General features: G+C 41.4%; 1 protein-coding gene across 2 annotated transcripts in view; it reads right to left on the bottom strand.

Annotated features, from left to right (window-relative positions):
- The window catches only part of nat16 (N-acetyltransferase 16), a 41432-nt gene extending 20740 nt beyond the window's left edge, over positions 1-20692 (bottom strand). Inside the window, exon 1 of one of the 2 annotated variants that reach the window (XM_085254818.1) lies at positions 20494-20692. The gene's annotated coding sequence lies outside the window, so the exon portion shown is untranslated. The remainder of the gene's footprint in view (positions 1-20493) is intronic. The other variant, XM_085254811.1, reaches the window with a different exon arrangement.
- Between the last annotated feature and the right edge of the window lie 7194 nt (positions 20693-27886).

Below are 27886 nucleotides of genomic sequence, written 5' to 3'. Positions count from 1 at the left end.
TTTGTTCATGTTAACCACACAGAGGTTGAACAACTGTAACAAGAAAAAAGTTTACTCCAATCCTAAAAAAATGTCTTTTTAATTTGGAAATTTCCTCAAATAACTACCTATATGAACATAATATCAAAACCAAATTGCAGTTCTTACACTTACCCAATAAATTATTCTTTTGAAAAAGATTGCATCTGATGAATTTAAGCTATTTGTTCCAAAAAACTTTGGAGAGTTTAGAATCATGCAGGCTCTGTAGGCTTGACTGGGGAGTAAACAAGCCCCAAATTTGCAAAGCGTATTTAAATATTCAGCAACCTCATGCAAAAGGATCAGGAAAACAGTTTGATATGAACACATGCAAAAACTTTGAGCATTCTTCGTCCTTCAGTCTGCTCAGATATGTCTGTGTGTGTTCCATGTCACACGCATCGCTGAAGCACTCTTTCCATGCAGTGGTTTGGGGTTACACAAACTAGCCACAATATTAAAACCACTGAGAGGTAAAGTAAAAAATAATTGAACATCTCACCGTAATGTTGTTATGTTCTGCTAAAAAACCTTGGTTTCTGGCAGTGTTGTGGATGTGACTTTGACATGTACAATGCACCTTAAGACTATTGCAGATCAAACACACCTCCACATAGCAACAGTGCCCCCTGATGGCAGCTGTCTCATTCAGCTTATTCATGATGCACCTCCGCTGGAAGAAAATGCAACAAAGACTCCCCAGATCCTGATCTAATCAAGGATCTGCAGGCTACAGCAGAAGACGTTCCAGACACAACAAACACCCCCAACATCTGTTGCACCCATGCTCTGACTGCTTTGACAACACAAGCAGGTCTGTGCAATTTTAAGCAGGTGGTTTTAATGTTGTGGCTAGTGGTCATTATTAAAAGTGATTAGGCTCTAATACACTTCGTTTAGCAAACTTAATTTGTTTGCTGATGTGACAAAAGTTAGGGCTTCACCTCCAGCTGGGTAACGTTTTAATGTTTATGTGGAAATATATCACTGATGGTCAGTGGTAAGAACAAATAGACACATCTTTTGCTCTTTCTTCCTCACCCAACTGGTTCAGGCAGATGGCCCCGCCCCTCCCTGAGCCTGGCTCTGCCGGAGGTTTCTTCCTGTTGAAAGAGAGTTTTTCCTTCCCACTGTTGCCAAGTGTTTGCTCATATGGGTCATATGATTCCTAATATTTGTCCATATTATTGTAGGGTCTACCTTACAATATATAATATACCTTGAGGCGACTTTTATTGTGATTTTATTTATTTTTTTATAAATAAAACAGAATTGAAAAGAAACCTCAAAAATGTTCAAATAAATGTAATTTTTCTAACAGATTCGATTTGGTCTGCAACACATTGTTTAAAATGCTGGTGGACTACATCTTGGAGTTCCAGTGGCAGTAGTTCCTTACACTATCACAGGGCCATCCCATATGGAAAAGATATATATAAATCTTATAAAGTTTGTATCTGTCTTGTGTGAAACTTGTATGAAAAGCATACAAGAGTGAAAACAGATATAAGATCCCTTGAAAAATTATATAATGAAACTTGTATGTTTTGGATACTTCCTAAAACAATATATGAAAGTAATGAGAAAGTGCCCGCTTTCATGAGTAAATCACATAAGTTTTTACTATTTCTTTTCCATATGGGATAGCTTGGAGCCTGTTAGCAGAAAGAGGGCAAATTACAATAGTTGACTCATATTTATTCTTTTAAAATCAGAGTAAATGACTCTGAGGGCTCCTGGCCATGAATGAAATGGTGAATGAATGTTATGTATGCTTTTTGAATTGCTTAAATAAATGTGAGAAAAGTATAAAAGACTCCAAAACATTTTGTGTTTAAAAGGGTTTTTTTTTAATTGATTTTGGTAACAGAAAATAGAACAGCAGCTTTTATTATGTGCAAGGTTTTAGGGGCTCATTAACAATGCAGCCGTGCTGTCTCTGTCATCTGGATCCATGCTTGAATGGAAAAGCAGTTGCCCCTGTTTTTTTCTGGAAATATAGAAACACATATTATGCTACAAATTTTGACTTTTGTGATCAAGTAGTTACCACATATAAAAGTAAAACATGCACTTTACTGAATGTTCCCTTACCTGGGCAAGGACTGCAGAAGCCTTTAACCAGCATCAGAGAAAACACCATTCCTCTAAGCTTTCACTGAATCCATCTAGCATGTGCGATTAATGGTTTAAGCCCACTACCTGTACAACAAAGCACTGGTTATGAATAATGGGATATTTAAGACGGCATCGATAATTCAGAAAAGGTTTTCTTGGGCTCTACAACCTGATTCGTTTAGATGAAACATCACTTATTTTTCTGAGTTACAAAACACAACAGTAAAGAATATTTTTCTACTTCTTGTTTCTGTGCTTCATAACTTCACTTTTATTAAATGATTTGTTCAAGTGCTGATAAATTGACAATTGGTGTTCTAGTGTTAAGTAATTTAATTAGACCAGAATATGTAGGGTTTTACTTTTTTTGTTTTTATCTCTCATCAAACAGAAAAAATAGAGTTGAATAGATTAACTTTATTATCCACATCAGTGGAAAATTGTCTTCAGTTCATGAAGCCATAAACAAATCAAGCAAATAACTTCACATCAACCTGCATTCACACTTCCACACAAGCACACATACAACACATACAACAACAATAAAAACACATCGCAGCATCTCATTATTCAGTATACCGATTGCTCTTTGCACAACTGACCCCTATAAGGTCATCCTGTGGGTGCTAATTCAAAGTCAGAATAAAGAGGGTGTTCACAGTCAGCAACAATAGACCGAGCTTCCCTGAGAACAGCCTTATGATGCAGCTTATCAAGCGAAGTTTGTTGTCCGCCAGTAATTTTTCCAGCAGCTCTGATAATCCTGTTTAGTTCTTACTTGCCACAGTTGGGTTACCAGACTGAAATACTGAACATAAGGATGCTTCTGACCTAGCTCACTTAAACTCTTTCCAGCACGTTGTGGTTCCAAAGCCTCCTGATAAGAAGGAATCTCTGATTAGCTTTCTTGTAATAAACTGTGTCAGAGACCGGTTAATGTGATCGCCACGTGCCAAAAATTAGAGGATCATCATGGCAAGAACACCGAATAATCTTCACACAATTAAACCTGCATAATAAAACATAAGACATGCTATGGTGAACACTGTGTCAGCAGCATATAGCCACACCCCCTCCCCTTACATGTCCCATTGTGAATGCAAAACTCTCCAAAACTGCAGCTCCTGTGGGATGTTCCTGGTTTGCAATCCAAAGTAGTCCAAAGAAGGGCAGTGATGAACTATTAAAAGTGTCGTGGGTGCATACGGCTTAATTATTCACGTGGGGAACAAAGGCTGGCCTGCGTCGCCCATTTCAACAGATGTGCTACTGTGGTTCAAATTCCCCCAAAATGTAATGCTGGTATCAGAAAGCACAGTAACCCCGGGACATGTTGGAGAGATTACATCTCAGGAGTAGGTGGTGAGAGGCAGGTCTGAGCTTCTCTGCTGCTGCACCCGTGACCTGACTTGGCTGCATGACTTTTTGTTTTGCTATTTTAAATTGTAACTTTTATTGAAGTGGTTATGGATTTTCAAACAGCGGCATCCTTCATAATGCACAGCAGAGTGTACTACACTGTTTATTTACAATTTTTGAGCATATTGTCATATTTTACTAACACGTGAACATCTTTTGCAGTAACATGCTTTCAAATTATATTTAGCACGATGCGAGGTGCCACGCGATTAATTGGAAAGATTCATTTTTGAAGAATGTGATGAATGGGATAAAATGCCTTTGTTATTAATTTTAGACATTTTCCATTTAATTGTTCTTAAATGTAACAGAATATCTGAGTGTTTCTTAGCTTCAGATTAGTCAGTTAGTCTAATTGTTTTTCTCAATAAGTCGGCTAAGAAGTTAGTTGCCGGGAACATCCGTAGTCAATAGTACTGAGCGCTGCACTGAGGTCTAGCAGGACAAGCACAGAGATGAGTCCACTGTCAGAGGTCAACATCATTTGGAACCTTCACTAAAGCTGTTTCTGTGCTGTGATGGGTTTTACGGAGGCTTTTTTTATAGGGCAACAAACTTTTTTCTGGGCTAAATGATCCACCCTTCCACCCATTTTCTTCCTCTTATCCAGCACTGGGTCACACGGGTAGCAGGCTAAGCAGAGGAGCCCAGACCTCCCTCTCCCTGGCTACTTATTGTAAATTGTCTGATTCTTATACAGCGCTTTTCTACTCAAAGCGTTGTATACAACATGACTCATTTTCCCAATCACACCCATTCCCACAAGCACTTTCTCTGTATGTAGTGCTTTCTAACTACATTCACGCACATTCATAAAATGCGCCAAACACATTCTGAAGACTAATGGAGAAGTGCATGAAGGATATGCATTTGAAAGGGGTGCTAGTTTTTTTCTCAAATTGATTGTGTTCTCTAAAACCCTGGAAGATCATGAAGCAAGATTGTTGGAGATCCTCACTCATTTCAGAGAGTTCCGATTAAAGTTATCACCTGAAAAGTGTGTGTTTCTCCAGACCTCAGTGCGGTACCAGGGGCACGTAGTGTCCCAAAATGGAGCTGACACATCCAGAGAAAATCTCTGCCCTTTGTTCTTGGAAAGTCCTTCGAGATCTCAGAGAATTGTGATCTTTTCTTGGATTTGCTGGATATTATTGAAGGTCTCTAAAAGACTATTCCAGCATTGTGAAGTCCCTCAATGATCTGATTCATGGTTATCCTCAATCTACCAAAAGGTTTAGATCAAGAGACAGCCAAGACCAATATCACCCACCCAAAGGGCTTTTTGGGATCCGCTGGACATTAGCTTGCCAGCAGGCATTTTAGTTGCCAGAATGGCCTATGATGCAGAGAGGGAAATAAAGACCTGTGGTAGATGTGTGCGCAGAAAGGCGTTCCCTGACAAAGCCACACTGTTAGGCAACATCAGTACTACAAGGCCACTTGAACTCTCTGTATGGATTTCATCTCTCTCAAACCAGACGAAAGTGGAACTAAAGACATCCTTTTAATTGCTGATCACTTTACTAAGTATGCAATTGCCATAGCAACGTACAATCAAAAACCCAGCACATACAATTCCACCAAGACTGAAATAACTGGGTTTGCAAACTTATCTTTGGTTGTTACCTCCACTCCACTCCTGAGACTGCATCAGGACTACTCCCCTGAGGCTATCTATCCACAGAGAGTAGTGACAAGCCTGTGAGGCAGACACAAGGACTTAAGCCAGCAACGTGTCTCAGACTCTGATCAATAATATCCAGACCAAATCTCACAGACTGACCAGTCATGTAACTTCCCTGTTGACAGTCCAGATTTAGTAACTCTTCCAGTATCTGACAGCCATCGTCGTGACACAGAAATCGTCATTGCAGACCAAAATCCACCAGCAGAGCTGCAGACTGAAAGAGTTGTATTTTAAAGTTTCAGATGTGTCCTTGATCCAACACAGCTGATTTAAATGGTTAAATGACCTCCTCAAGATTTCTTGAAGTTCTCCAGAGGCCTGATATCGAACTAATCGTGTGATTCAGGTGTGTTGACCCAGGATGAGATCTAAAACCTGCAGCCGGCCCTTGAGGCCTGGAGTTTGAGTTCAACTAGGGATTGAGAACAGCCGAAACGCGTTCAGTATGAGAAACCTGGGCACTCACTAATAGCTGTGGTATATCAATCAATCAATCAAAGCTTTATTTGTCACATGCAGGTTGCCCTGCAGTGAAATGGTTGCCCCCCCCCCCGACCTTACACATATAGCACAAACATTACATGGGGATACAGGTCGGAGATTGGTAGAATCAGAGAAAAAAAACATTGAAATGTACACTACAGTGGGGAAAGTGCAAGAGGAAAAAAGAGACCCCTACTCATGCTGTGCTTCCATGGTAGGACAGCATGAGAACAGGAAACAAAAAAACTCCTTTGCACAAAAAGCACATAAATGTCCACAGCACAACATTGTGAAGACATGACAAGCCACAGGGGTGGGTGGGGGGTGAGGAGTAATCCGAAGCGAACACAGCAGCCGCCCTGCACAGCGCTACCATTCCAGCGCGGCACACAGCCGCTGCGTTCCCTCGCAGGAAACAAGCATCGAAGGCGTTGGAAGGGGAGGGGGATGAGTGAGTGCCTATCAGTGTAAGTGTGTGTGTGTGCGTGTCCATAGTTCAGCTGAGACAGTGTCCTTCGCCCTATCAGGCTAAGTAAACAGTCCTCCAGCCAACCCAGGTGTCCTTGCATGGGATGGGAAGAATAGCCGTAACACAGTCGTTATCAGAGAGTGATTGTTCGGCTCCAGCCTTGGGCCTGCAGCTGGCGCGTTATGGGGGTCCGCAATGTTATAGTCTCTGTTTCAGGGTTTAACCACAGTTTTTACATATATTTTGGATGAAGGTTATCATTCATTTGATTGGCATGTTTAGTCCCATCAGATAGTAATTACTCAACCATTGCCATGCAACATGGCATGCATGAGTTCAATGGTGGAGGTTGTAGCCCAGCTAGAAAAACAGAAAAATAATTTAGTCATGTTAGTCATTATTTTCTTTGAGATCTTCATAATGTGCAAGTCCAGTGAGCTACAGTGAGTTGCCAAATGCAGCTAAGTGTTAAATCTAGGAGTTGTGAACATCGTCAGGCCTTCAAGTTGATAGAATTACAGCTCACATAGAAGGATATGATGCTGCAGTGATTTATTTTGTTGTACAGCAGAGCTAGTTGAATTAAGATAAAGGTTACACGGATACTGATTGTTCACTCTGAATGTTCTGAGTACGTGAGACTGTATCACAACTGTATATGTGACTAGATGGATCCTGTGACCTGTTTATAGGTCAGGTTTTTTTCCATCTGGTAAAACAATGACTCAACGGATGAAGCAGTCTGAAGCAGGCCTCCACTGAAGAGTAGTGATTCCATACGTCCAGCTAACTGCATGGCAAGCCACTTCAAGAGTGGGTAAGACTGCTTTATTGAAGGCAGAGCTTTGTTTCCATGACAGAGAGAAAGCAGCAAGTGAGGCTGGGGGAGATCACCTCTGAAACCCGGTCCCTCAGTATTGGTGCCCCTCAAGGATGTGTCCTCTCACCACTACTGTTCTCCCTCTACACTAACGACTGCACCTCCAAGAACTCGGCTGTTAAACTCCTAAAGTTTGCAGATGACACCACTGTCATTGGCCTCATTCAGGATGGTGATGAGTCTGCATACCGGCAGGAAGTTGAGCGGCTGGTACTCTGGTGCAGTCAGCACAATCTGGAGCTGAACACTCTTAAGACTGTAGAGATGACAGTAGAGCTGGGCGATATGAGATTTTTTCATATCACGATATGTTTTTTTCATTTCAGGCGATAACTATATCTATCACGATATAAGCCAAATAACTATATTTGTAAGATTTAAATGTGCCGTTGCTCACAAGTAAAATGTGAAATAATCAGCAGCTTGTTTTTATTTAAATATTTATTTCCCATAATAAGTTCAACAGGGTAGATGTACTTAAGGAACATGAGACTTTTTCAGATAAATAAAGGTAAATATTGCAAACTACACAAAAGGCAGCCGCTAAAGCGTTTAAGTTTCAAAATAGAATAAACGAAACAGACTAAATTGTCAATTCCACTTAGAAACAAAATATTAATTCTAAAAATAAATCTTAGTTTGTTTTACAGAAGAACAGACAAAACTGACTAACTTTTGTCAATATCAAATAAACTGAGAACTAAAAGGAAATTCTCAATCTCTCCTTGTTGTATAGCTGAGCTTTTCAAACAGTTTTAACAGTTACTGTAGTCTGACAAAAGCTGAATGACGAATCAGCGCATCCAGTCAGAGATTGAGCATGCACCGCTTTATTGTATTTCCAGACTTGCTTTCGGCACAATTTACAGTGCACGCTACTCTGCTTTTTGTCAGACTTGAAATAGCCGAAATACCTTCACACTACGGAGCTTCTATGGCTCTTCTGTTCGACAATCTCTCCGGCATTGGAACCATCATCTGTTTTCTCTTCGGTCACGCTCGGTTGATTTTTCTCTAGTCGGCACACTCATTTCCTCCATTACCCGGGCGGCACGGTGACTGGCTGCTTCCCAAACACATACAGGTGCGGCTTGGCACTTGTGCTGTACGTAACAAGTCACGTGACGTGCCGCTGGTTCAGCTCTGCAGTACTTAATTTGGATTGGCTGTTCTTTTTTTTTTTTTAAGAGGACAAGAGCGGCGAGGTCTATCGCCCAGCTCTATGTAGAAGTTTAGATTAGTTATTTATAGTTGGTTTACACAGCTTTGTGTATGTATGTCTATGCATGTGTAATGTATATATAGACGTGTGTGTGTGTGTGTGTGTGTGTGTGTGTGTGTGTGTGTGTGTGTGTGTGTGTGTGTGTGATTGCTGTGCTTGAGAGCCTCCATCTACCGGAACCAAATTCCTTGTATGTGTCTGCACATATACTTGGCCAATAAACACGACCCTGATTCTGATGGTGGGACAGATACCTGCAGGACTTTAAACTTTCCTTTTTCACTGGAGTGTGGTAGGACAAACAACTAAACAAACACAGACCGGGCCCTAACAATCCGTCAGTTGTGAGATATTCATTCATACATTTGACTCAGAGACTCCGCTCTGCCCCCTCTTAACACCACCCAAGGCTGCTACACACTTTCCCCCTCTCCCTGTGACCAATCACACCACCCCACCCCCTCCCTGAACACTCCACTCCATATGTCACTTCTACGCCTAATCACTCACCACTTTACTCCCTCGCCAATAGCACCCCACCCCCTCCTTGAGTGCTGACAAGGTGAGGAAGAAACTTAAGAAGTTCAGAACCAGAAAGGCAACAGGCCTGACGGTGCTGAGCCTTATTCTGGAGAAAGTCCCAGTCCTGTGGAAGACTTCCTGTGTGGTCCCAGTGCCATAGACTGTATGCCCCAGGGTGACTAACCACTTCAGACCTGTGGTCGTAACTTCCCACCTGAAGAAGACCCAGGAGAAGATTGTTCAAGATCACATCCAACCTCTGGTGCGCATGCTGCTGGACCACCTGCAGTTTGTTTCATGTAGATGATGCAGTCATCTTCCTCCTGCACAGACCACTTTTACCGTTGGATTATTAGAAGCACTGTGAGGGCCATGATTTTGGAGTTCTTCAGTGCCTTCAATACAATCCAACCAGCACTGCTGAGGGAGAAGCTGGAATCAGCAGGGGTTGACTGTCAAATGACTGCATGGACATTTGACAGTCCATGCTGTCTGCCAACTGGTATACAGCACAACCTGGAGTATAGGAAGGTCATCACCGACCTCGTCATCTGGTATGAACTCAGCCACCTGCACATAAACACCAATAAGACAAAGGAGATGGTGGTTAACTGAAAACCAGCCCCCATCGCACTGATGACCATCCATGGTTTGGACATCGAGGTAGTCGACATGTACAAATTCCCAGCTGTTCACCATAACAATAAACTGGACTGGCTACACAATGTTCATGCTCTGGGCCAAACGTGGCTCTATCTGCTGGGCAGGCTGAGGACATTCGGGGTGTGAAGAACACCACTAAGGACCTTTAATGCCACTTTGATTACTTCTACTATCTTTTATGTGGTTGTCTGTTAGGGAGGTGGTAGCACGAAGAGGGACAGGAAACAGCTTAATAGACTGATGAAGAGGAGCAGCTATGTCCTGGACAGTCCCCTAGACTCCATAGAGAAGGTGGGTGAGAGGGGGATGTTAGCCAAGCTAATGTCCGTCATGGACAACAACATTCAACCTCTGCATGAGACCGTGGAGGCCCTGAGACGCTCCTACAGCAGTAAATCGTTACAGCCCCATTGTAGGACTGAGCGCTACCGTAGATCCTTCATCCCACAGCAATCAAGCTGTATAATACAAACACAGGATACTACTATTATTATGTTTATTGTTTTTCTAACATATCTCTAATTCCCCATTTCCTCCTGTCCCTTGTGCTGCTGTAAAGGGTAAAATTTCCCCAGTGTGGGATTAAATAAAGTCTGTCTATGTCATCTTTCTGTGGGTCACCTTCAACAACACCAGCCTAATGCCAAATCGCCAGAAGGTGCCCCCTGCTGCCCTCGTTGGCACCCAGAAGTGTTCTGTCTCTGCACCTCAGTACCAATGACAACAATCAAGCTCTGAAAGAAAAGCGTCTGGACTTCTTTAAGTTTCCTTGAAGACGTCTCGATCAGCCAAGGTTTCGGGTGAGCCCACTGTGAAACTTGAACTCACCCTATCATGTGATTTACTGAGGTCAAATGGCCCAGGATGAGAGCGGGCGTTAAGGCATCTGGATTATAGATGGCAGACAGTTGGTGTCGTAAGCCCCGCCCTCTGTTCAAAGATGGTCGCTCACTAAATGGCTTCTTCCACTCCTCTTTCAAACCATCTGTCTTCTCTGTCCAAAATGTGAACATTGGCATCCTTGAAAGAGTGACCTTTGACCTCTAGATGCAGATGAACAGCTGAGTGTTGCCGTCACACCCTGAGGTTAATTATGGCGTTCCAGTGCTGAGACTCATTCTATTTACATTATATACATCTGGATGAATGTTTAGTCATCCAGGTAAGAAGAAATGTTCGTCTGGACATTTTCAGTGGAAGAAACATTTTATGACTCATGACTCAAATGACTCAAATGTAACAGAAGGAGAGGATATTTCCCCATATTGACCTCTCTTCTCTGCTACCTGCACCCCAATAGAGCACGTGGCTCTCAGACTGCAGGCTCACTTGTGGTTCCCAGGACATTTAAAAGTAGAAGAAGAGGAAGACCAGCTCTCTTCTGTAGAACCAGTTTCCAGTTTCGATTTGGGAGACAGACTCTCTGCTTTTAAGATTAGGCTTAAAACCTTCACTGTTCAACTCTGGCTCTCTTCCACGGTGTATCTTTTGTCCTATATTCCTGTGCGTTCTTCTTCTCACCTCACCCCTAACTAACCCCTTCAGTTTATTACATGCCTGCAGAATCAGCCAGCGACAGAATCCACTCAAGAACAATTTTATAAACTGAGAACGTTTTTTGGCACAAGACCGGCATCACCATTAAGTACCTATGATAAGCTATTACACAGAGTCACAGTAATTAGCTACATTTGAATTGTTTTCTGTTTTCTGAAGTATGCATGGATATTTTGGCATGGAGGAAACCACCACCCATATTGCTAACAAATGTGTTACTCTTTCCTTAGTGGATTATATGTCTGATGTACACACAGCACTAAGCAAATCCCTCTGTCACTATTCTTTGTCTTGAGGGTGATCATAACCTCTCCATAACCTCACATTAGCAAAACCTTCAAAGCAATCAGAAAACCTCGTGAACAAAACGAATCCTTTTGACTAATAATGAAGAACTGCCTGTCTATAAAATGAATGAGGGTCAAGGGGAGGCAGCGATTGGTGTGGGGGATGGGCTTGGATTATCTGTGTCATTACTGCCGCAGCTTTCAGTGGGTGTTATAAATACGATGAAACACTAGAAGGTGAGAAAACTGCAGGAATGACAGCTTTGTGTTTTGTATTTCTGGTCTGCTCTGTCCATTTTCAGATAAGAGTAAAGGCGTGAGTTAAGCAGTTTGCTCAGTTACACACGGTTTTAATAAGCACTGTTTCACAGTAGTACATCTCGACTGAGGGCTATCTGCAAGCAATGAAAACCTCTTTTCTTTCTGTGTAAGTCTTAATGCTTATCTGAAGTTCATACTCTGTCAAACCTCAGCTTTCCCTGAACCATCTGTTTAGCTTCTTTAAAAAAGAACCTCCACTCCTCTTCCTTCTTGCAATCCTACCCCCCTCTCTTTTTTTACTTCTCTCCTCTTTCACCCCCTCTCATCTTTCCTCTCTGTTTGACCAAGCTGCACTGCAGCACATGTGCAGTCATTAATTTCCAAGGACAACGCTGCGCGTGACTGCGTGTGCGATGGCCCTGACAGGTACAGTAGGGAACACGGAGCTAAGAAATAGTATGCACAGGTATACACAGAGGAGGCTGAGGAGAAAAGGGAAAAAAGAACCACAGAAACAAGATGAGAAAACGGGGAAAAGATAGGTATAAGTACACATAAGATAATGCGGGAAGAGGAAGCAGGTGGGAGCACAGCTGGAAACTATAGACATAATGAAGTGGGGGGAAGTAACAACACAAGACGCAGAAAACAACATTACAACAATAAAACAGGAAGAAACAACTGAACAGGAAACATACCTAACTTAGGGATGAGAATCAAGAACTGGTTCTTGTAGAAAGCTGGTTCCTGATAGTCCAATTCCTTGGAATTATGAGTCTGCCTGCCTATCAATCCCGCTTATCGTGTCAGAGGAGGATATAGCGACGCAGTCTAGAGCATGGATATGGACATTTATTTTTATCCATCCATCCATTCACTTCCGCTTATCCTTTACAGGGTCGCAGGGGGTGCTGGAGCCCATCCCAGCTGTCTCAGGGTGAAGGCAGGGTGCACCCTGGACAGGTCCCCAGGCTGTCGCAGGGCATTTATTTTTATTCCATAAAAAAAACGAGATACATGGTAAGGTGGAAAACTGCATCCAGGGCAGAAACAGCTGCATTATGTTCCTGACACAACTTTGGTTCTTTGCAAGCATCTGCCAAGACAGCATGCTAACGCTAAGCTAGCCAAGAACCCAGAGTGAAAGCTGAGTGAAAGCTGACCCCAGCAGCCAGGTCCTTACCCAGTCAGGCTGCAGCCTCCATTTCTACCTGTTCACCTTTCTAAAGCAGAATCACCGCGGCGACAGCTTTTATCTTTGCTTTGTGCGGTCAGCTTTGTATTCTACTAAGAGAAATATCTTAGAGTCCTCATTAAGGATTTGTGTTGTTGTGTGGAGTTGTAGCCTCAGGTTTATATTGTTAAATGGTGATTATGAGACAGCGTCTCTAAGTAATTCAGTAAAGTACTGCATTACATTTAAGGAGCGTGTTCTGTGCAATACGTGTAATAATTGTGAGTAATGACTCCAACAGTGATCACAACATAGAGGGGAAACACCTCAACAATCATGCACAAAAATTTGACCCACAGCATGCATTTAATTTGCATGAATGTAATGTCTTTATTGCTGATTAGCGACGGTGGTGACAAGAGAATCGACAAGGAATCAGAATCACTAAACTCGAATCAATTCCCGCCGACGGGTGAAACAAAAGGTGTAAAACAGCCAAAAGGTCAGGAGAAAACACACAAATCTAAAATCAACACAGTTTTGCAAACACAAATATCTACACTAATATCTAAGCCAACTGTAAAATTATGATATTATTTTATGCCATGTTAGACCCCGAAATAAAGATTGTGAATTATTATGTAGTTTAAGTTGGCATTATTCTCCTGAATTAGAAGAAGGTGATAATTATTGCAGTATTTAAACTGATTTGCATTGCATTAGACTGCTGATTTATTGTGAATGAATGATATTGTTTATGATGCATTATACTGTTGAGTTATAAGGAATACTGTTCGCAGAAAGTCATCGCCTTATTTGTCTGATTAGAAGAGAACAGAACATGCTGGAGTTTTCTGCCCCATCTCAGCACGAGCAGATAAACAGGGAGCCAAGGTCGTAGCTTAGGCGCCGTGTGAGAGAAAGCATGTGAATGTTTAGGCTTTTATGATAAGATGGGAGAACCAGAGGCTATAAGAGTTTGAGCAATGCTCCACCACTTTGAGATTTGAGGCTGTCTGCATCAGTGTCCATCTCCCACGTGTGTGATCATTAAATCATCGTTTGACTCAACCCGACCGGACCAGTGTTGTTATTGTGGTTTTTCTCTTGTCTCCATCCCCAATATTTTGAACCTTAACACAACTCATAGGCTCTGCATAGCTTATGACTCTAGACAGAAATATGCTGATTTCTTGTCACCTCTTCATCGTACTTTCTTCTGCCAGTTCAACAGCTTTCATGCAGCTGTTCGACTGTTCTAAACCCGCCAAAGAGGTGTAGCCTTATGCAATTGTCCAAGTGGCTACTTTTGTGTCTTTTGCAGTTTTCTGTTAAGTGCTTTAAGCCCCGTACACCTGTAGTGGTCCAAAACAATTTGGCACCAGGACAAATCAACAGCAGACACATAATGCAAAAGAAGGCATTGCTCACACCACATCCAGCTAACCAACTTCACTTGCTGGAGCGCTTGAAGTCGCCATCCTCAGGCAAGCAGTAGCGAACGAGTGAGTGCCCCTGCTGTGATGATGTGTGAATAACATTGAATTGTCCAATCAAATTCTTAAACAAGATAGGCAGTCCATGCCAACTGGTCAGGGATGCACAAAATTGCAGCCCGAGGGGCAAATTCAAAGCTCCAACAGACACTCAGGCTCAGACCCCTGTGACTGGAAAAAACTGCAGTCTGTCCACAGACTCCCATTTGGCTGTTACAAAATCATCAGAATGTAATCATGTTTGGCCAATAGGGCAGGCAACATGACGTACGAGCAAACTCATCCATTGAAAACTTATTTTTATAGTTGTTTCTCACGATATTTTTATGGGAGTGGCGTCCTAGCGCCCTCTATTGATGAGCCAACATTGCTACACAGGGGAACATGGAAAAACAATGGACAAACGCAGAAAAGACTAGGACACCAAGCAACACAAAGGGAACTAATGAAGAGAGCCAATAGTACACAGCAGCCAAAATACAACAGTCAGGCGTCGTGTGATGTTCCAACACGTTCTGTCTCCCAAAGTGTAACATTTACATACGCTGGGTGACAAACCGTCAACATCTTACGCTTCTGGGTACCCAACACGTCCCTCAATCACGAGATCGGAAAAACGAGGAAACATGAGAACTGTTTGGAATGAATCTAAATATGTACGTTCATTTTACTTAAATGTCTTGGGAAAACACTGTCTAACATCATTAATGTGCTGGTTAAGGTTAGAGTTTGGGCTGGAATTCATGGCTGGAACGTGTTTTACCACGGGAGCATCAGTCAACTGGATTTCATCCATAACCCGGCGTGTAGCATAAGAACGTGGAAGGTCACCTTTCGCGTTTCTCAGGAATGCCTCGGGACGTGACAAATCATCGGGATGTAACACCTCGGGAGTGAGAACAGGCTGGATGTTCTGTGATGGGTTTTTGTTTGTTTATTTGTTTTCCTGGGCTGTCTTTCTGCTTAAACACCTGCAGCAGGACAATGATCCAAAACCCAACAGTAAGTCTACTCAAAACCACTGAAAACGAAAAAAAACCAAAGGGACAAAGGTTGGGGAGAGTCCTAGTCAAATCCGAAACCCAGAAACATCTGATTGAGATGTTTTGACATCACCTTACACAGGATGTAGAATCCACTGCAGCTGGATTAAAATAACTGTGATAACTATAGTGGGACAAAATTCATTCAGACACGTGAAATATCAATTGCCAGTTATAGCAACTGCTTGACAGCCAAGAGCAATGCAACCAGTTTATAGGTTTACTTTATGACTTCTCACAGTTCAGTTTTTAGCTTTTTCCATTAATAAACTGCATTTTGTATTTGCTCTGGTTATCTTTGTTTAAAATTACAAATTATTTGATGATCTGAAAAATGCAAGTAAGGGGGGAAATGCTTTTTCACAGCACTGTATAGTGCAGCCTCCACCTGCACTTTTTAGTTGCATCTTTGTGAGCTGCTCAGCTCAGTATAGACATAAAGACTTCGAACATCAATAATGTGTAAACACTGTTATGCATGAGGTCTCTGTCGGCTAATATTATAGAGGTCTCAAAGTCCTTTAAAACAAGCACAAATCCACTTAGCCCAATTACGCAAGAGCCATGTACATAGTCACATGATTCGTTATGAAACATACAACAAGCACACAATCAGACACTAGATTGGAATCATTGGTGATGAGTTGGTGAGGAAGCAGCACAAGCATGAACTATAAAGCCTATCACTGTAACGAGCTGTGCACGCTGACTTAATCACCTGTTAGGCTCACGCTCAACCATCTGAACCCAGGGTAGCAGACTATGAGCGGATCTCTGTCCACATAACCGTCCCGTGTTGACGTCCACTGCCTTTGTCAGAGAAACAGTGTTAAAAAGATTGTTGACAAAAGTGGACAGAGAAGGATGTCCGTGTTGTGTTTTCTCTCACTTGCATGATTAATACAATAATGCCTCCTCTCTTTCAACTCCAAATACCAAACTGTCAAAAGAGATCAGCTCATATCAGAAGCTCTCTCTCTATTCAAATCAGCTGGAGGCGCCGTGTTGTCACTGATCCTTTTATTCTGCATGTGTTAAGTGGAACATGTCATCGCTGATGGGTGTTTTATATGTACGAGTGTTGAGCCATATTTTACTAAAACCACTGCATGACATGCACACTCTGCTGATTCGTCACAGGGTGTGTTTGTATTTGGTGATGCAGACAATGTAAAAGTGTTTTTATAGATGTTTCTAACCTTCAGTCTCTTTGGCGCTTGTGCAGCCTCTGGAGCACAGAACACACACCGTTAATTTTTAAAAGCATGCATTTTAAAGTTAAAGTAGAGCCTCCCTCATTAGGAATAACACTGATAGCGCAGGCAGCGTTAAAATAATTAATTTAACTGAAATATTTATTTCACAAATCGTGCTAGTAAACGATTTTCTGCAGCATTAATCTCATGTGCAGCTGTTTCGGATTTTACCCTTTTTTTATGTTTTTGAATAGTTATTACCGTTTTATTATTATCATCTGTGATTGAAGTGGGGAGCATTAGCATTAGTGATCATGGACGTTTTAGTATTAATTTAATACCATGTAAATTCAGGATCAATATACTGATGATGATACCAATACTTGTTCAGCCATCTTATGCGGTCATGATATGGGAGATGAATCATCATCAAGTCTGAACCCGTTTTAATGACCATCGTGTGATTTTTACTGTCCAGAATAATTACATAAACCTTTCAGCTAGCTTGTATTTTGGAGCCCTGGAATGTATTCAGTTCAATTTAATTCAATTATCTTTATATAGCTTATATACCTCAAGACACTTTCTATTGTAATGTGACGACCCTACAATAATGCAGAGAAAACCAACAATACAGGACTTGGCAACAGTGGGAAGGAAAAACTCCCTTTTTAACTGGAAGAAATCTTTGGTGGACAAACTGAAGAAGAGAGCCAAAGATGATTAAACACTAATGATTAAATGCAGAGTGGTTCATAAGCTCACAGAGAGTCAAAAATGTATGGGCAACAAACACCTGGGAAGCCAGCAGCCTAGGCCCATTGCAGCGTAACAACGGGAGGATTCTCGATCATCTGATCCAGCCCCAACTCGAAAAGGAACGTTTTAAGCCTAATTGTGAAACTCGAGAACGTGTTTATCTCTTAACTCCAAGCTTATTTCACAGAACAGTGTCATGAAAGCTGAAAACTCACAAGTAAGGGGCCACAAGTAAGTCTTAGAGCAACCTAGCTCCACTAGGGTGATCCGAACACGACTCCAGGATTCCTCAGTGTTATTGGCAGTGAAGTTAATTCCAGGCACAATAAGTATCTGGTCAGACACAATGACCTCAGTTTATCTAAATGTAGAAGCAGGAAATTAGAGGTCATCGAGTTCTTACGCATAATGTAATCAGAACTGGTCCCATCACGGGATCCTGTGGAATTTAACTTGGTGTGTGACTTTACTTGGAAAAATTAAAAGGAGTCTATTGCATATGATTCAAACCACTGCACCTTTACTTCCTATGGCATGCACTACTTTATATACTAACATACTTTGGTCGACAGTATCGAACGATGCACTGAAGTCTAGCAGGACAAGCGCAGAGCTGAGTCCACTGTCAGAGGCCGAGATCATTAGTAACCTTCACTAAAGCTGAATCCTGATGAAACTCTTCCTCTGCAGACGATCTGTTAGCTGTTTAACAATTCTTTGGAGATTTGTTTGATAAAAGGAAGGTTGGAGATTGGCCTATAACAGGCTGAGAATGCTGGGTGAAGTGATGGCTGTTTGTACTAGTCTCTGAATGTTTTTCATGTTTACTCAAGAATTTCAACTCATTTATAGTTAAGCATTAGAAAATTGTTTGACTACCAAGACACTCAATGAATGGTAAACATATCATTCTTAACAATGTGCTAGATTAAAAAGGAACAGAAAAAAATGCTATGACATTTAATGATGAATTTCAACCTGCCATAATGCTGATTTTGAGGAACAGTGGAGCTGTGCACACTCGGTCAGTTTTATTTCATTTATTTTTTAAGGGTTATTTGACTCAGTATGCAAAATGCTTTTAAATATTTAATGAGGAAAAAAGAATGTTTGTTAAATGTACACTTCGGCAGTTTGGTTCACTGTTATCACATCAACACTCTTCCTTTACTCCTGAAAGAATAGAAAAAGCAAGAAAACAAACCTTTTGAAAGATGACCAAAACCTGGTGACAAATCAATACTACGTAACTGAGTCATGAAGTAACTGTGCTGCTATATATTACTCAGTAACGAAAGGCCACACCTTTTCAGTGGAAGCCTTAATTTGGGTAAGAGAAAAACCCAATCCCAAAAACTAAGCGTGGATCCCTCTCTGAGATGTGTGACGGTAGATGAGCTGGGTTGAAAATGCAGACTGAGCCCTCATCCTGCTGTTTACTAAGGTCCTTCTGTTATAATTATTCAAACTTCCCCTCCTTCTGGCTTCTCTCTTTAGGAGTTCCCAGAGCAGATCATCTGCATCTCCATCTCATCCTATTCCTACCACCCTCTTCTGTCACACCAGCCCTCTGCATATTCTCTTTCACTGCATCTATGAATCATAAACTTCTCTTTCTTCTGCCTCCATCTTCAGCATCCTTACATGTCCACCTCAGCCTTGCCTCTCCAAAATGCTTGACCTGAGCTGTCCCTCTGATATGCTCATTTCTAATCCTGTCCATTCTGGTCATTCCCATTGGTCATACCCCTGACAGCTCCAGTTCAGCCTCTGGTTTATGTTAGTCCCACCATCTCTAAAAACCATCCTAGTCCACAAAGAGTCCAGCCTGGCCTCTTCTGTATCACCACTGTGAACCAGAAGGGGCTCAGAGCAGATCCTTGATGTAATCCCACCTCCGCCTTGAACCCAACTGTCCCTTCTACATACACCTCATCGCTTTCTCCTTGTCCTCATATACGTGTCCTGCACCAGCCAGACATATGTCTCTGACACTTCTCGTTCCCACATGCCTGTCTTGGAGTGATTTCTCACAGCTACAAAGACACCGTGCAACTCCTTCGGACCATCTCTACACTTCAACACTCAAAGCAATTATCACATTTGTGGGGCTCTGTCTGGGCATAAAGCCGCACTGCTAATTACTGCTCATCACCTCTCTTCTTAGCATAGCCTCAACAACTTTTTCCTCGATGCGATGAGTCATAAGCTTTATCCCACGGTACAACATCCTTGTTTTTGAAAATTGGTACCAGGAAAGATATTCTCCATTCCTCAGGCGTCCTGACCCTCTCTAAGACTATGCTTAACAATGTGGTCAAAAGGTCCAATGCCCACTCTCCTGGGCATCACGATCTGGATCAACCACCTTCCACTCTTCATCCTTTCCAGAGTGATGAAGAGTAGAAAGGCTTTCACCTTTTATGAATGTTGAATTGATTCAGTTTGAATCAATCATCTATTAAACCACAGAAGAATTAGACTAGACCTTAATGAGCTGGTAGGTAATAAAACAAAAAATGTTCAAGAATATTAGCAAGAAACGCCCAAAAAGGTCTACATGAAGTCACTCACTGTCCTTTTTAAGGACGCAGATTGTGTTACTGTCAGAACTTCTCTGTTCCTCGCTGTGAAAAAATTGAATAGGTCGTCTAAAAGATGTGAGTAGAGATAGCAGGTTGACACTAACGAAGTCCTAAAGATCGTTTTATGTTTGAAATGTGGCAATTTCTCAAAATCAGATGAATTTTCTAAAATTAACTATACGGGCTTTTATTTTGAAATGTTCAGCGCGTTACAGCATAATACATTTTTCTGCTTATGTGACGCTGTGGATTAATAAGTAAACCCTGGCCTTAAATCATGCGGACAAATTATTACGAAATTCCAAAAGAGAAAAACGTAATCAGAGTAATAACAGTGGTATTACCGATTAACGGGAGGACATATGCGTGGAGGGACAACAATAAGAATAAGAATAATAACGCAGAACACGATGCAGTTGTCTGTTTTGCAACAATACTACCAAAAATAGAATACTGCAATACTGCCCATTAAAATAACTCGCATCCATCAAAACGTCATCACGAAGCGAGCCGGCCTGCTGAGCACCGCGCGCCCCGCAGCCCGTATAGGATGGTAGTATAAGCTGGTAATTTTCCTTTAGACAACATATAGGACAGCGCTGAGCCAGCATCTGCTGCCGAGCCTCCAGCCCTACGCTGTTCGGGTCTTACCACAGAGGATGGCCAGGAGTAGCGTCCTTAGAGTCGGTGTTCGGAGGAGTCAGGATGGCTGATGGTGGAACGGCTAATTTCGGAGCAGAATAATTCCACCGATGAATGAACGACACAGACCAGCCGGTGTCCCCGGAGATTCAATACGAACCCCAAGCTCCGCCCATCCCAGTTTCCTACGTCAGCATCCATACTGGGTTCACTGGAGCGGCTCAGCATCCCCCTCCCCCTCCGCTATTTCTGTGTGTCCGTTTGCGTGAGTTTGACACCATCAGGGACGTGCAGAGAATTCCAAGCAGGAGCAGCAGTGAGCCATTTTGCATCAGTGTAGCGGACATGTTTGTCCTTTGCTGGCTCAAAAATGAACTCAGGTCAAGATGCGCTGCAGATAATCAGGTGCGAGCTGTGATTTCTCTTCTCACGCTGCAGAAATGTTCGCATTCCCCAGTGTGCGACAATTAGAGGACTTTTGTAACAGTGTATCACTACAGATCCCCTTAAATGTTTGAGTCTGTTAGTGTTTCAGACCTTTCCCGGTCTGAAGGGTCCTCACTAAGGACAGTGACCCGGAAGGATCCGGTTGGCGGCCATAAGAACTGTTTAGTTTCTCGGACAGGACATCCAGTCATGTTCGCCTCCTGTAGCGTGGAATAAAACACCGCCATTCATTCAATTCATGAAAACAGGCGACATCAAAGGATCATTAAAGTCACACACATGTTAACAAATCAGTTCGATTTTCCGTTTCAGTTTTTATAACTTGCTGATTTATTTTGAGTTTTTATTTTCTGGAGTTTCATTCATTATATATAAAAAAATCATTGTGGTTATTTAACACTTAATTATAAAAAAAATTATTTACTAATTAGTATTTTTTTTTGTAATTTTGAGTAATGACTGTGTTAAAAACACTATATCAAAACTAAAAGAATCTTTTTATTTCTAACAGAACATTCAGTGTATCATCGAAATGTGTTATTGAAAAACAACAAAACCAGAAATTATATCCTTGAGAACATTAATACTGGATTAGAATAAAACCGGGTTCCACAGTTTGAGGACAAAGTCACTGAATAATCAGTCCTGTGTGCGTTTACCTGCATGCTATGAAGAAGAATGCACAAACAGTATGAATGAAATAACTTACAAGCAGCCAAGATTTTCTTTCTTTATGTTTGATATTTATTTTTATTCTGTGTATTATTATTATTCTGTCTTCAAGCATCATAAGTCCTTTGAGTGCAGTCCTGTACCAGCTGAGGACTGTGCGTGCCATATGTGAGTTCTTCACTCTTTGAATCTCTGTAATAATAGTGACAGCAACATTAGCATAACTATCAGACCATAAATTATATGTATTTCAACAGGATTTTATGTGATACAAACACAATGCAACACAAAGTGGTGCATAATTGTGAAATTGAAAGAAAATGAAGAACACTGTTCATAAGGTTTGTTAAAGGGACTTTGCTTAGGCGAAAGACAGTGCGTTTATTTACAGTGAACAACAAACACCAAGTGGATATATGCAATGTGCAGGGGAAAGGGGTCCGGGTCTCCAAGGTCCATGGGGGAACAGGGGTCGGTAAGAGGTGCTCCATACTTTCTGTACAACTCCAGCTCCTCTCGTAGTCCGTAACCAGGATTTAGGAAAGATCTACACACAAAAGGTCCGATTAGCAGGACAGTCACAACACTCACAGATACAGGTTCAGGTTTATTTCTGAGGAAATAACAAAAAAAAGAAAAAAAAAGGTAACGTAAAGGAAAAAACATGTTAAAAAACTTGTTAAGAATCATATTGTTTGTAATTACTGGATGTATTTTTCTAGCTTTTATTTTGGCAGTATAAATATATTCTATACGTCAGAGCTGTGGATGGATGAATAAGGACGAAGTCACTTTGTGCAGCAAATAACGTTTTCTTTTAAAAATAGAAAACTCAACTCAACTGAAGAGCAAACCGTGTCAGAGCTGAAAAATCTGCCCTCAGTTTGAATTTTAATGCAGCACAGTGCACCTCTCTCTCTCTGTGCTGATATGAATGAATGGAGCTGTCTCTTTTTTTCATCTACATGACAGTAATTCTTAAAATAATATTTATAGAATATTTATTCGATTTAACTTTGAATTCCAGTGTTTAATGATGGTTCTTCACTATAAGATAAGGTGTTGCTTTCTTTTACACATGCAATATATAGAAGTGATACTATCAGAAACAACCTAAATACAAACGACTCATAAAAATGTGATTCCCGTTGCCTCGCCCTAACCCTAGAAGCAGCATCTGTGCTGTGTACCATAATATGACTGATTGGAGATTCAAGTGTTTCTGTAGATCAGTTGTGCAGCTTTTACTTCTCAGTATTCTCTTTAAAACTCTGAATGAGAAAAAGAAAACAAAAAGCAGCAGCTTCTGTGCCTCAGTCCTATCAGAGGAGGCTGAAGTCTCAGCTAAAGACCACCGACCTCATCTTTTATAAAGTTTACCGAGTTACTGCTGTAAAAGCAACAAATCCCTCATGTGTGACCTTAAAAACACAGTTTTGATCTCTAAGTTAACGTCTTCCAACAGTTATAAGAGTGTGTTAGCATCACAAGCACAGCCACTATTTAACTCACTTTGTGTGTTGTAATACGTTTTCCCAAAAAGACACCACACTTACTGTTAGGTATTTTAGTACCATGGTAGCATTTACTGGATATTGTTTTATAGTGACATTATACAGGAAAACTCTGTCATTCAATAAGGCCCCTTTGTTTTAGTTATTTTTCTCTTTGACCCAAGAATTGATGTGTGAGAATCACAGGCTGGTACAAGGTTGAAATACCACAGAGATCACTCCCTCAGCTACATTAGTTTCTTAATCTTTTAGACGCCTGTTGAAGGCCAAATGGTTTGTTTCAGATTTCACTAATGAAAGAACTCTTTGTTTTGTGCCTTGAAAATATGTCGCTGAGATAATCACAATTGTAGCTGAACTAATAAACTACACAAAGGATGCTTCTTCACCCAAGGGCAGGAAGACGCTGCCTTATCTTGGTCTGTACTGGTTTAAACTGATACATCTGCTGTCTCATGAATTTTACCCTCTATATAAACTGTTGTACTTGAGAATAAAGTTGAGTCACTTTGGGAAGACAACCTGAAGCAGTCTCTGTTTTCTTGTTCTCCCAAGCTGCTCCCGAGCTCGTACTAACACGCTGAATGGCATGCTTGAATATTACTTGAGAATATATTTGACTGTGTTACAGACTAAGGGACATTCTCTGCTGATAGGTGAAGGTATATTCTCTGCTGATAGACGTCCACGCCTCGAAGGAAGTCGATCCATGGATTAGGCCCTGGAAACCGTTTCCTTCACTTACCTTTACTCTTGGCATAAAGCTTCTTTCTGACAGCTTTTGGGGAGACAGCCAGAAGAAGCAGACACATAAATGAGCCCATGTTTGAACTCAAACCACTTCAAACTTGTTTCTTGGCAAAATGTTAAATAAACGGCTCCTTCCTTACTGAATCTTAAATAGCCAGTTATGACCACTTAACATGAGATTAGCTGAGTTCAAACTACTAATTTGATTTGAGAACTAATGATTGTAATGATGGTAAAGTTTAATGAAAACCACATTTCGATTTACATCCGTTGTTGGATAAACACAATTTAATCATGGCACCTTTTTCCACGTGTTTTAACCAAGTACAGTAACTGATTTCTGACCATGTAAAACCAACACATTTGGTGGTTTGATGTAATCAGATCACGTTGGCTCAACGTAGTATACATACATTGACTTGAAGTGATTTATTTAAATATGCAGAGTGAAATTTGTTTTAATTCATTCTACACAAGTTAACAACTTTAGGAAAACACAATGAAATCTTGTTGTTCGAACAACTACTTTGTTAATCAAGGCAATTACTGCTGGTCTTCCTTAATGAACCAATATGGGGGTTGATGATTTCATAGAGACAAACAACCATTTGCACTTATATTCATGGGTAATTTAGAATGACCAACTTAACTCTAACTAGAAAAAAAATTGCATTTCCTGCGAAAATGCAGTGTGGACGCTGTTAGGTATTTTAGTACCATGGTAGCATTTACTGGATATTGTTTTATAGTGACATTATACAGGAAAACTCTGTCATTCAATAAGGCCCCTTTGTTTCAGTTATTTTTCTCTTTGACCCAAGAATTGATGTGTGAGAATCACAGGCTGGTACAAGGTTGAAATACCACAGAGATCACTCCCTCAGCTACATTAGTTTCTTAATCTTTTAGACGCCTGTTGAAGGCCAAATGGTTTGTTTCAGATTTCACTAATGTAAGAACTCTTCGTTTTGTGCCTTGAAAATATGTCGCTGAGATAATCACAATTGTAGCTGAACTGATAAACTACACAAAGGATGCTTCTTCACCCAAGGGCAGGAAGACGCTCCCTTATCTTGGTCTGTACTGGTTTAAACTGATAATCTGCTGTCTCATGAATTTTACTTGTGAATAAAGTTGAGTCAATTTGGGAAGACAACCTGAAGCAGTCTCTGTTTTCTTGTTCTCCCAAGCTGCTCCTGAGCTCGTACTAACACGCTGAATGGCATGCTTGAATATTACTTGAGAATATATTTGACTGTGTTACAGACTAAGGGACATTCTCTGCTGATAGGAGGAAGCCGATCCACGGAGTAGGCCCTGGAAACCGTTTCCTTCAGACGCTTTAAAGCTGAAGCTGTCTGCTGAAAAAGCTGAAAAAGTTGAAAACTTGCAAAAAGTTGTATGGCGGTGAAGAAACTTACATTTCTGCTGAAAACAGGTGAAAAAAATGTTGCCCTGTACAAGATTCAAACCTGGCCCTCCACTGAGCCAAACTCATTCTTACAAAGAAGTGGAGAGACTGACAATTCTGCTCAAATGAGCAGAAGCTGCTATTGGCGACTGTCAAGCCTTTGAGTTGCCGAGCAGCTGAATAGGGGAATAATGTTGACGCGCCCGCTGTTTAAAACGTAAGTCAAAGTTCCAGGTTAAAACTCCTTTATTTGTTATCAAATCCTTAAAATCCGTAGAAAAACAGTGATCAAACACAACCTAAGCTTGAGCGGTCAGCAAAAGTCGACTTCCCCCATCACCCACTCATTCACAAAAATTCCCCTCGGGCCGTGAACAGGTGATATAACAATCACTATTACCGACAACACGTGACCCAAAGCTACGCCTATCCACAACAGCTGCTGAGAAGTGTGCTGATGAGAGGTGAAATGGCTCAATATTCTACAGAAATGAGGTGAATCAGGCTGAAAATTCTGCAGAAAAGAGTTTTTCTAAAAACAGCTGAGAAGTGTGCTGATAAGAGGTGAAAAGGCTGAAAATTTTTGCAGAAATGAGGTGAATAAGCAGAATTTCTGCTGAAAAGAGTTTTTTTTTTTTTCTGAAAACAGCAGAAAAAACTGAAAATTTTGCTGAAAAGAGTTAAAAAAGTTTAACTGTTAACTGAAAGAAATGTTGCCATAAGCGGGATTTCAACCCAGGCCTCCCAGTCTGAGAACGGCTGCTCATCTCACTGAGCTAAAACACAGCTCAACTGGGCAAGGAAAACCAGTGACCAGAATGATAATGTGGAAGAAATGGGCAAAAAATATTGCATAAAAAATTCAATATCTCAAAAAGCATAGAAGTTATGAGCACCAAAGTCATAGCAGGAAAGAGCAGAATTTCTTAAGATTTGAATGGTGAAAATAGCACAAAAACTGAGGGAGTAGTTAAGCGCCGAAAAACGTACGGAAGCAACTTGCAGATGAAGAATAATAAAGAGAAACAGGAACTCAATAGTGTGGATGCCTTTGAGGGCATCCACACAATTACACACTGCAAACCAGCCAGGTTGTGGATTTGAACCCAGACCCTTCTTGCTGTGAGGCAACAGCACTAACCATCACACCAAGCTGTCAATCCAGGCTTAACAAAACTAGGAAAGCTATGATTACAAGGCTTGATGCAGCATTTTCTGTACGTTTGTCCTTGACTGGTTAAATCACATGGGGAGAGCAGGGTTAGAGCTGGGTTAAAGTGGATAACCAGAGAGGGTAAGTATAACAGTTTTTCCAGCTTACTTGCAGGAGGTGGAGGTGTGGTAATGAGGGGGAGGTGAGGCACTTCCTCGGAATTTGAAAAAGGTGAAACGGCTGACCTGGGGTTTGTTGGATCCAAAGTGGTGAGTGAGCAGGAGGACAGGCAGGTCAGGTTTGGAAATATTTCCCAGTGAGGTGGACAGGAGCCGAGATCCAAGTGGTGAGCAGCAGTCGACACTGGAGAAAAGGTCCTGAAGCACAAGAAACAGCGTGAGTCAATCTACTTGAGAATAGCAGCATGACCGTGAGAGCCGGTTACCACCATCAGGTAGCTGACGAACTGGCAGAGAGGAGATGGCAGCGCAGAGCTTAAATCCCCTTTGGCCTGATGGTCCCAGTTAGCTCCAGATGCGTGAAGCTGAGGAAGTCCTGCCCACGGGCGGAGCCAAGGGTGCTCCGGCACTGATGGAAATGCCCGTCTGCTCACTCAGACCATGACATTAGATCACTTTGAGTAGATTTTTATTTTTGTTATTTCAATTATTTTAATCTTTATTTAACCAGGAATAAAATATCCATTGAGATTATAAAATGTCTTTTACATGGATGTTCTGATGAGAAGCAGCACAGAATCAAACCAAACAAACTGGGTGTGGTTAGTTAAGTAGCTTTTAATCCAACTAATCTGATCTGTACTAAAACCAAGCTTTTGTATAATACTGATAATATAACATTGATCCAAACACCTTGTTAGGTCAATAAACAGCCAAGCAAAAATGTTTATTTTCAAGTGTTACAGAGAATCAGAAGGACAAACAGAACAACACTGTTATCACCATGTAGCAGGTTTATCAGAGAAACATCCCAGCAACACACTCACACACAAACTGGTTCATCACAAAGACAAAACTCCTGAACACAAACTTAACAATGTGGTGTTTGCTGCACAGTGTAGAGGAATGCTCAGACCAAACAGCCACTTCATAAACGCACAACATGGCAGAGCCACCTCCACGGGACAAGACTCAGCTGTTCATCTGCATCTAAAGGTCAAAGGTCACTCTTTGAGGATGCCAATGTTCACATTTTGGACAGAGAGGACAGAGGAGTGAAAGAAGCATCTATGTCCACTGTGAGCGACCATCTTTGAACAGAGCCTACGACACCAACTGTCTATAATCCATGTTGTGAGACACTTCCCAGACGCCTTAGCGCCCACTCACATGCTTGGTCATTTGTTCTCAGCAACAAATGACCAAGTGGGTGGGTGGGTGGGGGTGGGGCTAGGTCTCACAGTGAGCTCACCCAAATGCTTTGCTGATTGGGACC

Source organism: Mchenga conophoros, linkage group LG3 (genome assembly GCF_057382185.1).
Source record: "Mchenga conophoros isolate Kocher_MC1m ecotype Shallow Benthic linkage group LG3, M_conophoros_male_GT1.1, whole genome shotgun sequence".
Classification (NCBI taxonomy): Eukaryota; Metazoa; Chordata; class Actinopteri; order Cichliformes; family Cichlidae; genus Mchenga; species Mchenga conophoros.
The sequence above is the reverse complement of the archived record's forward strand: the minus strand, read 5'-3'. Positions and strand labels throughout refer to the sequence as shown.